Genomic DNA, 16,211 nt, shown 5'->3' with positions numbered 1-16,211 from the left:
CCTATCGAATTGAGCAGCTTGAAATCCATCCCATGCACTTTCTAGAATTCCCTTTTCTTGCCACCCTCGATTGAGCACTCATTTGTTAAGATACCACCCCTAATCACAACTTCATTTGTCTCGTCTTATTTTCTATATCAGCCCTAGCCTACTGTCCTTGATCGTCCTATCACTGAATCCTCTCCAATGTCCAAGCACCCATCTTCAAATTGCTTTATGGGTGTTTGTTATTTAGACTAGTGATTTAGGCACATACAAGCATTTATAACTAATAGAAAAAATAATATCTAATTGAAATATTTCTCGTTCCTTTGTAGATTTAGCGGTGGAACAATTCAATAGATAGTAGTAAGTAAAAATGTGAGTGGGATGTAGATAGACAAAGTCATGTAAGAAGATAAATATGTTAGTAGATAAAGTCTTCTACGAAAGATAATAGAATTTGAATATGATTCATTAACGTGGGTGCCTTGAGGTAGTTTTTGGTGCAGTATCTGTGGAGAAAGCCGTGCATTGATGGATCTGAAGCCTCTATAGGTGAATTTTATCCGATTGACGTAATTTTTGCATTATCTAGTATAAATTCATACAAATTTGGTATATTACAGGATATTGCTCCATATATACAGCATCAAAGGAAAGTAATTGTTAAGGTATAAATTCTTCTTCAAAAATCTATCTATTCCATACTAATATAGTAGATATTCAAATAAAAATCTACTCAAATTCAGGTAGCTGTTCAAGTTGCATATCTTTATCTCTTAATCACACTGGCAATATAATTTTGCAAGTAAGGACAAGCAAACAATTTGGTTAAATGAATCGATTTTAATTCCATTTTGATATAATTATTTGGGTTAGTTGCAAAATGCACCCTAAACTATGCTTAATTGCGACTTGCCTAACATTAAAGATTATTGCAATCCATCCCCTTACCGTATGCACTTGTGCTAGATTGTTCCAAATAGATTTATTTGATAACTTTACCCTAATTGGAATAAAGGGATACACAAATTTTCCAATTCTATCATCTTTCCTCCTCAAACCACACTCCTTTCTCTACTGCCTATCCCACTCCATTCATAGTTTGTCAAATCGTCCGAGTCTGAGTTAACTCAAACAATTTACAATCGGATCAGGTCCTATCAATATGAAGCCAAACCGAATGATGTAATTCATTCATCACATTAGAAACTTGTCCAAATTTGATTGATATTGCTCGAGTTGGTTCAAAAAACTTAAAAAATTAGTGAAACTCGCTTGAGTCATACTAAATCGACTCATAAATCAATCAGAAGAAAGTAGTAGAGACCATAAGTATCAAACCAACTAAATACAAAAAAGTGGATTGATTTTTTCACCGAAATCATCTTCTTCATCTATCTAATATAGAGATAGCAACGAGGCAGTCTTGGAGTAGGGGAGAGTCCCATTCTACTAAAACTCTTCTGTCCCCGTCCCCTGCTCCCTTAACCCCTATACCCGCCCTGCCCTACACTATCACCATGGGTGCATCCATCCTACCCCACTATCATTATTATTTGTTATTTGATTTAACTTTTTAATTTATATAGATCTAATAAAAGTTTTATTAATCATTCTTTTGAAATTTTAGCAAAAAATTACATCATTTTATCATAACAACATAACATATTTTTATTTCATAGAATATATTTCTATAATAACAATAACATAGCATTTATTTCATATTATACATATAAAAACATACATATATATTAACGGGGGTGGTAGTGGGGAGGGGGTAATTTTTCTCCCTCCCCTCGCTACATTTGATAAGGGGGGAGAAAAATTCCACCCCCCTGAGATGGGCACCAGCGGGCAACCACTCCTGTTATCATCCCTAATCTTATATTTGGTAAAAGTTGTTATAAAAAAAAGAATATCTGTTCAAAATATTTTCCGTTCCTTTGTAGATTTAGTGGTGGAACATTTCAATAGACAATATAGTATGTAAAAATGTGAGTTGGATGTAGATATAGACAAAGTCATGTAAGAAGATAAACATGTTAATAGATAAAGTCCTATACGAAAGATGATAGAAATTGAATATGATTCATTAACGTGGGTGCCTTGAGGTAGTTTTTGGTGCATTATCTGTGGAGAAAGTCGTGCATTGATAGACCTGAAGCCTCTACAGGTGAATTTTGTCCTGTTGACATAATTTTTGCATTATCTAGTATAAATTCACACAAATTTGGTATAATAGTGTAACAAAACTGTATAAGTTCACCCATATTGGGTGATAAAACTAGACATAACTTAACTAGGGTGGCCCTTGACGAGATTAGAAGGGCCTTAGGTTTTCAATAGTTACTTTTAGAGTTTCAAAATGAAACGAAATGTAAATCAAAATTATGTACATGATATATGCATTCTAAATCATCTAAAAGAATCACCAAGAAATACCGCATTCTGGCACAAGACTATCCTTTAGCCTGAAGATTAGTATTTACAATTGAATAATAATAAACGGTTTATATTTCAAAAACTTCTAAAAGAAGATGAGAATTTTAATTCTATTATATGTTTATGCAACAACTATGATACAAAAATTTAAACAACGTCTACATATAGTGCAAACCAACAATGTTCTTGGACAGTTTGCAACTTGTTTCTTGATGAAAAAGAAATTACAAAAATTAAAATGAAATGAGAAAAACGCATCAAGTGCAATGTGAATGATCATTAAAATGCGGGTTATATTGTTCTTTTAGTTGTGCCACATAAGATCAAATGACTTTATCCGAAAAATTCAGTTGGAGGAAAAATAATTTCACTAAAAAATAATTTGATTTGTTTATCAAGAACTAAAAAAGGCAAAGTTTGGTATATGTTAATATCGATATTTGGTGTTACCAATATCTGGGGCAACAAAACTTGTAATCAGAGGTGACATCAATACAAAGCTTTATATGGATATCTTAAAGTAACCTTTTAAAATTATTATTACCTAAATTTAGCGGCGAACAGTTGACAATAGTGTGATGATCGTAACTTATATTTCATATTTTTACATTATCTTGTCCTATTTTCTTTTCTTTAGTGATCATCATAAAAAAACTAAAAATAAATTTGAAAATGAATTTGAATGAAGAATAAACTACACAAAAATTTTAATATGAATAATCTTGGTTATTATTGTATAATGAGATGATATAAAATACAATCATTTCACCACTTATTGATCAGATGCAAATCACTTGGTTGTGGATTATCTCTAGCAGAAAGGTAGAAACCATCTTCTTTCACCAACCAGTAGCATATGTTTTCAACCTCAATGCTTGAACCGCAATACCTATTTGCCAAATTTGCATTGAAGACATCAAAGGATCTAACTTTTTGTCCCCATGTAAAGCTACAATAGAATCTTGACAGGTGCCGAACCTGTACAATAATAAAAACCTACTCAAGAAAAATACAGATTTTGTATATAGCGGTAAGTAGGGTCGAATCCACAGGGACTGGGGATAATTCGTTTCTTCTAGAGTTCAAGATATGGGGGGTTTTGGATTAAATGCTAACTAAATAAATTAACTGCAGAAAATAATTAAGTAAAAGAAATAATTAAGGGAAAACTCTAGCCAAGGGTACACTTCAGAAATGGTTCAGGCACTGATCATTGATTCACAGATAATTCCAAATTTATTAATAGATTAGTTATAGTTGCCCTGCACGCGATAAACAACCAACCTTTCCTTACTTTCTCGATAGTTAAGGTACGACCGTTAACTATTTCTCTAACCCAAAAACAACCCTAGGTACGACCGTAGGGTTTAATTTCTAGATTGCATTAATAATTAGAAAGACCCAATCCTAACTAACAAACACGCTACGAGGGTTTGTTTAAGTTAGATCGTATGTTCCCCTGACATAAACCCAATTACGCCAGTTGCTACTGAGATAAAGATAACGAACAATTACGGATTCAATTATCCCTATTTAGCAAAATAGCCTATGTGAATAATTAAATATTGCGCATCTATTCAATCACTCACACGAGCTATAGCAATTAAAAGCAGGAAACATATAAATACCAATAAATTAAGGAAGCAATTAAAATAAATTAGATCTCACAGTAATTGTTGAACCAAGTCTTCAGTTGTCCCCTTGACTAGAATTAAGAGGTTAGTCCTCCATTAATGGAGAACAACCATGCCAAAGAGCTAAGAAAAGAAAACTAAAACTATGCTAAAAACTGTCTCCGTAGCCTTTCTTACAATTGTCTTTTTATAGCCAAAAGGAAGATGACCCAAGCTATCCATCCAGTGGTCCCCACAAATAAGAAACAAAAACAACTCTCAAAGCTTCCTACGTTTCTTTCCTTCCAAAGTCCAATGACTAATGCTTTTCTGTGGTCCCCGCCGCAGATTCCAAATCAAAGTACAAAAGGCAAGGCCTCTTGATGTCTCCTCCTCTTTTTTCGTCTTTTATTGCTCTTAGGACTCTTAAGTACTCAAGACACTCCCAATTAGCAGAAGAAATGCAGTCCGCGTATATCACCATGTGGGCCAAGTCTGTGGCTTATTTGAAGTCTCAATTATCTCCAAAAGTCCCTCCTTTTTTGTAGTTTTCTGCTTCAATCCCTGAAATTGGGTCCAATACCAAATATAAGTAAATATTAATAATTAAAATAATATTTGGCAAGGATAAAAAGGAAAATTAACAATAAAATTGCTAACAATTAACACCCTATCAAATCTAGTGGTTGCAAAAAAGTTCATGCCAAACTTCCAACTGAAAGATTGATTTGGATTTAGGGTATGGTATCCAATGTTGTCATCTTTAGATTGACAATGAGTTGTCAACAAAGCAGAACCACTGGGAAGACCATTAGCTATGATAGTCGTATATTCTTGTTTAGCATGCACTTGTATAGGTTGAACAAGGCAAAGTAAAGGGACAATTACACAGAAAAGGTTTTTCTTGAAACTGCTCGTCATCTTCTTGCCTGTTCATGTGATGTGTTTTTCGACTCCTTGATGCTCATATCTACTATATATAGAAGCGTTATACAAGGAATTAACAGTAACTTATTGCATGAATTTTGCTATAATAGTTGTAGCTTGAATTTTGCTGCCATTTGAAACAGTCATTTCATTTTAGTTCACATAAATTAGTTGTAATTTTTTTCACTTTCTCCCTTAGGCATCTAATCTGGTCTTCAACTACCAATAGCTCCTCCTCTTCCTCCTCACCTCAATCACCAACTATTAAAAATGCAAAAAAAAAAAAAAAAAAAAAAAAGCAACAAAACAACGACGCAGTTTCTCTGCCTTTCTGTAAAAATGTCAAGATTTTCGCATTTAGCTTTCTTATTTGGTGAATTTCTACAGTCACAGACGTGTATGTAGGGATTTTATGTAATTAGTGAAGTGATCTTATGCAATGCATTTGAGTTAAAGAAAATGTTTCGATGAAAATTTTCTCTCATCATAAGTGCTCTTAGCCTAACAATTATTTTTCTATCTTGCATTTATATACTTTTTTTCATGTAAATTACATTTTCTTATATTGATCTATGAAAGAGTTAGATAGACCTATAAAACACTTATTACAATACACTAAACTACCCACATTTAAAACTATTACGATATGAGAGACCTCAAAGACACTTTCTAAAAGTTAAGAGATCAAGATCATCGGTAAAAATTGAAATACTGCTGGTGTCATTTACCCCTTTCTTAAAATTTAGGAAAAAAGATAATTCCAGATTTGTTCTGGCGCTCTGTAGAAATGTGGCTTGTAACATATGGCCCAAGAAAATGAGTCAACCCAATCCAAAAAGCAGCCTAAGATGAACCAAATTTTTTTCTCTGCCTCCAAAAGTTGAATTTTTTAAATTTAACCATTTCACAAGACCATTAATCATTTTTCCCTCTTTCATGAAATAAAATAACAGACCAATGTATTATCGTATAAAATTAACTTAATGGAGTTCTTATTTTGTTTACAACACACAAATTTATAGCATTCATCTTTTACTCTTTTGTTAATTTCTAGTCGCCTTGTCATCGTTAGTATGAGATTTGTTTAAGACTCTTTCCTTTTTTTTATTCTATTTGGTTTTGCAGTTTCTCAGGTAGGTTTTACCAGTAGAGGCTACAAAAGGCGGGGAAATCATTGGGAACTGTAATTTTTTTTTTTTTTTTTTTGTAAATACAGATATTTTAGCCTGGGGATTTTATCATGTTTTGTTTAATCTGTGTCAGGATATTCATTTTGATTTGGATTTTGAAGACTAATTAGTTTTTTGGGCAAATTGTTGTGCTGTGAATATAATGGAAATATATATATATTTTTGTAATCAATATACGTTGAAAATATGCAACCTGTAACATATGCTAAATATGGGTTTTAGACCTTTGGTAGCATATTTTTCTTGGTATAAGCTTGTGTTTCTTCCTCCTCTTCGATATCATTCACTTTCGAAAAGTCATAAGAATTTACTTTCTACTATTTGTCTTTTTTTAAATTCATTTATTTTTTTGAAATTTTTTTCTAGCAAGGATAGGAGTCGAGGGATGAGATTTAAAAAGCAGAAAGGAAGTAAAAAAATAAAAACCTAGAATCTGTCATTAACTTCAGCCATTAGACTAAGATTTCTTTGGCCCATGAAGGCTTCAGCCATTGGGTAATGACCAAAAGTAAAGAAAGAAAGAAAGTATGAAGGATTTTTTTTTTTTAACTCAACAGTGGTGGCACATTTAAATTATACTTTACTTATAATATGAATACACACAGGTACAATTATTGCATCTTCTATGTTTAGACACTTTTTCAAATTAATTATATTTTTCTAAAAAAGCTAACATTTGAAATCTCTTTTAACGAGTTTCTACTGAGCACTTGTTATCCAAATCCAACTATGAAAGTCAAAATTTGAGTTATTTTGCCTCTGCAGTCTTAATTGACATCTTAAGGTCAATCTTCCTAAAATGTTGAAGACAGCAAAGAGTAGAGAATCAACAGACTTTGCTTTCACTTGTTTAACGAAAAATTCTGAATACCTCCCCCAAGGTTTTCTAACAATTTCCCTTAGTGCCTCTGAGATTTTCAGTACTATAATTAGCACTCATACATTAAACAGTTGGGCAACAAAAAATTGTAAAAAGAGTGACATCCACACAAGCCCTCATCTGAGTATCCTAAACCACCCTTTTAAGAGATAGCTACCCATAGTTAGCAACCAATAGTTGGCAATGATATAATGATTGTGCTCAATCAATTCTTCACTTTATCTTGTCCTTGTTTGCTTCTTTGTTAACAATTATCCAAAAAGTGAAGCCAATATTTGATAAGAATTTAGATGAAGAAGAAACTGAAGAAACATTTTGATATGTATAATAGAGATTGTTATAGACGAATAAGATGATGCAAAACGCAGTCACATCACCATATACAAGGATGGAACGAGAGGGCTGAAAATCTCCTTTTTAAATCACACTTTTCGCCCACACAACAATTTTCGAAAGCTTTTGCCTTAACTCCTCCCGTCCCATGTATGCATAAACATCAATTTACTTGGTTTTGGATAGTCTGTATTCGCAAGATAGAAACCATCTTCCTTCACCAGCCAGTAACATATGTTTACATACGAAGTACTAGCACCACAATGCTCAAAGGCCAAATGTTTTTTGAAAACATCAAAAAATGTAGTTTTTCGTCCCCATATAAAACGACAATAAAATCTAGTGGTTCCCCAGAAATTCATGGCAAACCTCCAACTGAAAAATTCATTCACCTTAAGGGTATGATTTCCAATATCGTCATCCTTCGATCGACAATGAGCTGTCAATGGAGGGGAGTCACTAGGAAGACCATTAGCTATGACAATCTTGTATTTTTGTCTTTGAGCATGCACTTGTGTGGCCTGCAGAAGGCAAAATAATAGGATAGCTAACAAGAAAAAGTTTTTTATGAAACTGATAGTCATCTTGTTTGTTTAGTGATGCGTTTTAAGTTCTTGATGCTGCGTTTATATAGTAATTACCAAACGGAGTCACTTGAAATATTATTATAGGATATTGTTCCATATATACAGCATCAAAGGAAAGTAATTATTGAGGTATAAATGCTTCTTCGAAGGAAAGTAATTATTAAAGTAATTATTAAGGTATAAATGCTTCTTCAAAGGAAAGTAATTATTAAGGTATATATTCCATACTAATATGGTAGATATTCAAATAAAAATCTACCCGAATTCAGAATAATAAGGTAGCTAATCAAGTTCTAAATCTTTATCTCTTAATTACACTGGCGATATAATTTTGCAAGTAAGGGTGAGCAAAAATTTTGGTTAAAAAATCAAATTCTAATTAGTAATTCGATTCGGTGACAGTTTCATATTTTCTATTTTGATGATACCTGACAACCAATTGCTTTTTTTTTTGGTTGAAAAAAATTCTCATGCTTATTCTTATATCTATGTTACAATTTATTATGGATATATATTGACAAATATACATTGTATTGATAAGTGACTACCTTCTCATAAATAAAAATATATATATATATAGTTCAATGTAACATAATTAATGTAGTAGTAATGCCTAATACTTAATTTCTTGTTACATTGTATGTTAGCATGCTCAGTATATACCGCATACAACTCATATAAATATATGTTACAATGGTCATATAATTGTACTACTTTAGACATTACGAATAATGACTTTATGTTTGTATAAAGTAACTTAATAAATTACATGATATAATTTTACATATAACTTGATTCATGACAATGGACAAGATCTACTTCCCCCAAACAGATTTCAGCATTTGATTAACATCAAATCGATTTCTTTCTTTCTATACCAAATATGAAAATGGATGAAATCAATTAACAAAACCAATTTTAGTTTAATTCTATTTCAAGTAGGCCTGTCAATCGGGTCTAATGAGTCCGGCTTTTATAAGCTCGAGCTCAACTCATTTAATTTGTAACACCTTCGGATTTCGGGTTATAACTTTCAGATTAATAAATGTGAAATTCATACCCAACTCACATAATATTCGGGTTGTGAGCTTTATTTGAGTTTAGACCAAACTCACTTATTATTCAATTTTCATAATATAATTGCTATAACTATTAAGTTGTAAAACTAATTTAATATTCACATGACTACAATATTGAAACTAAATATGAACGAGTAATAGCTCTTAAAAAGTATATAAACCAAGATTTTTTTCATCAATATTTATATCTAATTTGTTTAAAGTACATAGAAAATAGTAATAAAATATGTGATCATAAACCAATATATTTTCAAATATTGGAACTTCTTCATAGCCTTGTGACTTGAATCCAAACATGCCAACACAAAAAGAAATCAATCAATATTATGTCAACGTAAAAATTTACTCAACGAATAAAAAAAATTTCTCAACAAAAATATTATATAATTGGATATAGAATTGGATATAGAATTGATTAATTGTATATAACATAATACCAAAACAAAAATATTATATATAATACCTATATATATAATTATAAAACCAAAATATAAATATTATAAATATTACCTATATTATATTATATTAATTTATTATATATATAGGGCGGGGCCTGTATCGAAATTGAGTCTAGTTAAGCCCAAGTTCGGCTTATATTTAATGTGAACCTAGTTTTGAGGCCCAACCTCAGCCTGACTCATTGATATTGTAGGCTCATTGGGTTTTTTATTAGGTCGAACAGGTTGAACAGATAGGGCTCGGGTTGGTCCGACCCTATTGACAGTCTTAATTTCAAGTTGGTGAGGTTTATGTAGAGTTAGAGCTGTAAACGAACCGAATCGAACCGAGTATCTCATGTTTGAGCTCTGTTCGTTAAGCAGTTCGAACAACGTTCGTGTTCGTTCGTTAATTTTCGAACTCCAAACCTGTGTTCGTGTTCGGCTCGTTAAGCAAAATTCGTGTTCGAGTTCGAGTTCGTGTTCGACTCGTTTAACATAAATGAGCCGTTCGCGAACATGCTCGAAATGCTCGAATCCAAATTATTTTAAGCCTTAAATATGCCATGCAAATTATTAACCATTCTCAAAAACAATTAAAGCACTAAGTGACTAAATTCTATTATTCATTAACTATATAACTAACATTAACATAAAAATAACAAATAAAACAAAGCAATTTGTCCTCCAAATATAAAAGTCCAGCCATAAAATTAACCCTAAAATTTATCAAATGATAATTATGTCCATGTTCGCGAACGTTCGTTAAAACTCACGAACGTACTCGTGTTCGCGAACGTTCGTTTAGTATGTTCGCAAACGTTCGTTAAAACTCGCGAACATGTTCGTGTTCGCTCGATTATTAATCGAACAAAAAAATTCGTTCGAATTCGGTTCGTTTAAGATTTCGATCGAGCCTTTCACGAACACGAACGAGTCGAAACGAACCGAGCTACCGAACAGCTCGGTTCGTTTAACAGCTCTATGTAGAGTTCAGTTTCGGTAGAAGCCTACACTCATCCATTTCGACTAATTTCATTTAACAAATTAATAGATTAACCAATAAACTGTCACTTCTAATTGCAAGGGTATAGTTTGCATTCTTTTATTCTGGGTAAATAAATTGTAGTTTATCTTTATTGGTGGGCAGGGCATGCTAATTTGACATAATTATTTGGGTTAATTGCAAAATGTGCCCTAAACTATGCTTAATTACGACTTGCCTAATATTAATGATTATTGCAATCTATTACCTCACTGTAGGCACTTGTGCCAGATTGTTCCAATTAGATTTATTCGATAACTTTACACTAATTAGAATAAAAAGATACCCAAATTTCTCAATTGTGTCATCTTTCCTTCTTGAACCCCACTCCTTTCTCTAGTGTCTATCCCGCTCCATTCATAGTTTCTCAAATCGTTCGATTTAACTCAAACTATTTACAACCAGATCGGGTCATATCAATATGAAACCAAACCGAATGATCTAATTCATTCATCAAATCGGAAACTCGTCCAAATTCGATTGATATTGCTTGAGTTGACTCAAAAAAATGTAAAAAAAAAAAAATTAGTGAACCTTGCTCGAGTCTTACTAAATCGACTAAGAAATCAATTGGAATAAAGTAGTAGAGACCATAAGTACTAAACCAACTAAATACAAAAAAAGTAGATTGATATTTTCACCAAAATCATCTTCTTCATCTATCTGATATAGAGATAGCAACAAGACGATTTTGGAGCTGGGAAAGGTCTCGTTCTACAAAAACTCCCTCGCCCCCTATCCCCCGCTCACTTAACCTCCCATCCCTGCTTCGCCCCACTATCACATATAAAAACATACATATATATATATATATATATATATATATATATATATATATATTAACGGGGGTGGGGGGAATTTTTCTCCTTTCCCCTGTTATGTTTGATGAGAGGGAGAAAAATTCCCCCACCCCATCCCCTTGAGGTAGGTACCAAAGATCCTCTCAATGGCTTTCAAACTTCCCATTTTTTTTTCTAAATTTTTATATTTATTTTAATACATAAAATCTAATTAAAAACTTTAAAATAATGGATTATAACTAATCCTATCACTAGTCAAATTTAAAATTTAAAACTTTCCCATTATCTCCTTCATAAACCGTTTATAGTTTGTTATTCATACTTTAAGTCCTTTTTACTCCTTAATTAAATAAAATACATTTGTCAAGCCAAAATTCTCAAGGATAATTGATTAGTCTCATTTTAAAATTATTCACCCTATTATATCTTTATCACTTTAGCCCATTTTATTCCTTCATTAAAGGGGATTAATTTATCTAGCCAAATTCTCGAGATAGTGTGATTAGTCCTATTTTTTAGTTGTTCACCCAATTATTTCTCTATCACTTTCCTTCTCGGTACAATAATCTTTTGTCAAAATCTTCTATTGATATACTCGATTACTCTTATTTTTTAATAATTTATGTTACAATTACTAAATCAATTTTCTAGCAATCTTAAACTTATCCTTTGTTTTGTATTCAGCAAGCTTAGGCACTTTAATACATTTGCTTTTTATAATTTTTATGTTGGATTTTATTCAGTAGGTTTGTTTTTTTTAAGTTTTAAAATTTGAATGTTGAAATTATGCTCTAACATTAAATTGGAGTATCTAAATAACAATTATGACATTTTATTTGCACTTAGAATAAACTCAATGTTAATATCGTGCAAGCATCTAGATGACTTTTCATTTAACACATGTACACCAAAAAGTGCATGTAAAGAAAAATTTATGTATGAATTTTAAATTAATAAAGAGATACCCAAAATTTCCAATTTTATTTTATCTTTCCTTCTCGAACCACACTCTTTTTTCTGCTGCCTATCCCACTCCATTCATAGTTTGTCAAATTGTCCGAGTCTGAGTTAACTCAAATAATTTACAATCGGATCAGGTCCTATCAATATGAAACCAAACTGAATGATGTAATTCATTCATCACGTTAGAAACTTGTCCAAATTCGATTGATATTGCTCGAGTTGGCTCAAAAAAAAATCAGTGAATCGGAAGAAAGTAGTAGAGACCATAAGTATCAAGCCAACTAAATACAAAAAAGTGGATTGATTTTTTCACCAAAATCATCTTCTTCATCTATCTAATATGGAGATAGCAACGAGGCGTTTTTGGAGTAGGGAAGAGTCCCATTCTACTAAACTCTTCCGTCTCCCGTCCCCCGCTCTCTTAACCCCATACCGCTTCACCTCACTATAACCATGGGTGTATCTAGGGGTGGCCCACCCCCGCCCCTTGCCCCCTACCCCCCACCCCCGCTCCGTTTACCCCGTGGGAAAAAAATTGACTTATCATAAATGTTCAATTAAACAACTTAAATCATGAATACTCGCAGCTTCTGGAAATGCTTATCAATTGGACTCGTTGATGGAACTAGACTGTAGTTGTCTTTCCTTTTCCATGAAGACTGAGCTATGCAAGCCTGCCGTCGTTGGGAAAAACATAAATAAAGAAGGTCCATATGGCAGAAATATAAGGACAAAATCCAACAAGGAAAAGAATCAATGAAATGAAAGACATTTGTCCAAAAGAAATCTTAACATACGAGAAACATATACAAACATGCGTATGAGAAGAAGTATGCATTTCCAACTGACTATAAAAAGTAGAGGGGAAACCAAAAGGGAAAAACAAAAACTGAAGAGAAAGTTGAAGTGTGGACTGTGGAGGCAGGGAACTGATCCAATTCTTTCAGTTGTTTGCTTGTTGCTTGCGGTGGTGTGGTGCGGCTGTTGCGGTGTTGCCTGCTGGCACAGAGACGGTGAGACCAGCTTTGGCCTTTGTAAATGAGGATGCCAGATTGGAAAATTTAGAGTTATATATATATATATATATATATATATATATATATATATATTTTTTAAATTGTGCAGGGGATGGGACGGGTGTATGTTGCCCCACCCCTCCACCCCGTTTTAAGGCGGGGGAAAATATTTTGCCCCCGCCCCGCCCCATTTTTATCCCCGCGGACACCCACCCCTATTGCCATCCCTAGGTGTATCCACCCTATCCCACTATCATTATTATTTGTTATTTGATTTAACTTTTTAATTTATATAGATCTAATAAAAGTTTTATTAATCATTCTTTTGAAATTTTAGCAAAAAATTACATCATTGTATCATAACAATATAACATATTATTTATTTCATATAATATATTTATATAATAACAATAATACATCATTGTATCATAACAATATAACATATTATTTATTTCATATAATATATTTATATAATAACAATAATATAGCATTTATTTCATACTATACATATAAAAACATACATATGTATTAACGGGGCGGGGATGGGGGGAATTTTTCTCCCTACATTTGATGAGGGGGGAGAAAAATTCCACCCACCTGCCCCCCCTGAGACAGGCACTAGCGGGCAACCCCTTCTGTTACCATAGCTAATCTTATATTTGGTGAAAGTTGTTATAAAAAAAAGAATATCTGTTCAAAATATTTTCCGTTCCTTTGTAGATTTAGTGGTAAAACATTTCAATAGACAGTAGTATGTAAAAATGTGAGTTGGATGTAGATAGACAAAATCATGTAAGAAGATAAACATGTTAATAGATAATGTCCTATACGAAAGATGATAGAATTTGAATATGATTCATTAACGTGGGTGCCTTGAGGTAGTTTTCGGTGCATTATCTGTGGAGAAAGTCGTGCATTGATAGATCTAAAGCCTCTACAGGTGAATTTTGTTCTGTTGACGTAATTTTTGCATTGTCTAGCATAAATTCATGCAAATTTGGTATAATAGTGTAACACAACTTTATAAATTTACCCATATTGGGTGATAAAACTAGACATAACTTAACTAGAGAGGCCCTCGACGAGATTGAGAGGGTCTTAGGTTTTCAATAGTTACTTTTAGAGTTTCAAGATGGAACGAAATGTATGCATTCTAAATTATCTAAAAGAATCACCAAGAAATACTGCATACTGGCACAAGACTATCCTTTAGCTTAAAGATTAGTACTTACAATTGAATAACAATAAACGGTTTATATTTCAAAAACTTATAAAAGACGATGAGAATTTTAATTCTATTATATCTTTATTCAACAACTATGATACAAAAATTTAAACAACGTCTACATATAGTGCAAACCAAGCAATGTTCTTGTACATTTTGCAACTTGTTGCTTGATGGAATAGAAATTACAAAAATTAAAATAAGTTTGTTTTATTGGGGGCAACAATGCAAAAGTTAGACAGACCTATAAAACACTTATTACGATGCACTAAACTACCCACATTTAAAACTATTACAATATGAGTGGCCCTTAAAACTATTACATTTAAAACTATTTCACAAGACCATTAATCATTTTTCCCTCTTTTATGAAATAAAATAACAGACCAATGTATTATGTTATAAAATTAACTTGATGGAGTTCTTATTTTGTTTTCAACACAAAAATTTATAGCATTCATCTTTTACTCTTTTGCTAATTTCTAGTTGCCCTGTCATCGTTAGTATGAGATTTGTTTAAGACTCTTTCCTTTTTTATTCTATTTGGTTTTGCAGTTGCTACAAAAGGCGGGGAAATCATTGGGAACTGTAATTTTTTTTTTGTAAATACAGATATTTTAGCCTGGGGATTTTATCATGTTTTGTTTAATCTGTGTCAGGATATTCATTTTGATTTGGAGTTTGAAGACTAATGAGTTTTTTGGGCAAATTGTTGTGCTGTGAATATAATGGAAATGTATATATTTCTGTAATCAATATATATTGGAAATATGCAACCAGTAACATATTTTTCTTGGTATAAGCTTGTATTTCTTCCTTCTATTCCATATCATTCACTTTTGAGAAGTCAAAAGAATTTACTTTCTATTTTTGTCTTTTTTCGAAGTCATTTGTTTTTTGAAAATTTTTTTCTAGCAAGGGGAGGAGTGAGAGGATGAGATTTAAGAAACAGAGAAAAAAGAAGAGGAAGGTTTTAGCTGTTGAGTAATAACTAAAAGTAAAGAAAAAAAACTATGAAGGAATTTTTTTTTTAAACTGAACAATGGTAGCACACTTATATTAGACCATACTTGTAATGTGAATACACACAATTACATTTATTGGACCTTCCAATTAATTATATTTTTCTAAAAAAGCTAACATTTGAGATCTCTTTTAACGAGCGCCTACTAAGCACTCGTTAGCCAAATCCAGCTATGAAAGTCTAAATTTGAGTCATTTTGCCTCTACCGTCTTAGTTGACATCTTGAGGTCAATCTTCCTAAAATGTTGAAGACAGCAGAGAGTAGAGAATCAACAGACTTTGCTTTCACTTGTTTAACAGAAAATTCTGAATACCTCTCCCAAGGTTTTCTAACAATTTCGATTAGTGCCTCTGAGATTTTCAGTACTATAATTAGCACTCATACATTACACAGTTGGGCAACAAAAAATTGTAAAAAGAGTGACATCCACACAAGCCATCATCTGAGCATCCTAAACCACCCTTTTAAGAGATAGCTACCCATAGTTAGCAACCGATAGTTGGCAGTGATATAATGATTGTGCTCAATCAATTCTTCACGTTACCTTGTCCTTGTTTGCTTCTTTGTTAACAATTATCCAAAAAGTGAAGCCAATATTTGATAAGAATTTTAATGAAGAAGAAACTGAAGAAACATTTTGATATGTCTAATAGAGATTGTTATA

Source organism: Coffea arabica, chromosome 3e (genome assembly GCF_036785885.1).
Source record: "Coffea arabica cultivar ET-39 chromosome 3e, Coffea Arabica ET-39 HiFi, whole genome shotgun sequence".
NCBI lineage: Eukaryota > Viridiplantae > Streptophyta > Magnoliopsida > Gentianales > Rubiaceae > Coffea > Coffea arabica.
This window is presented reverse-complemented; position numbering follows the sequence as displayed.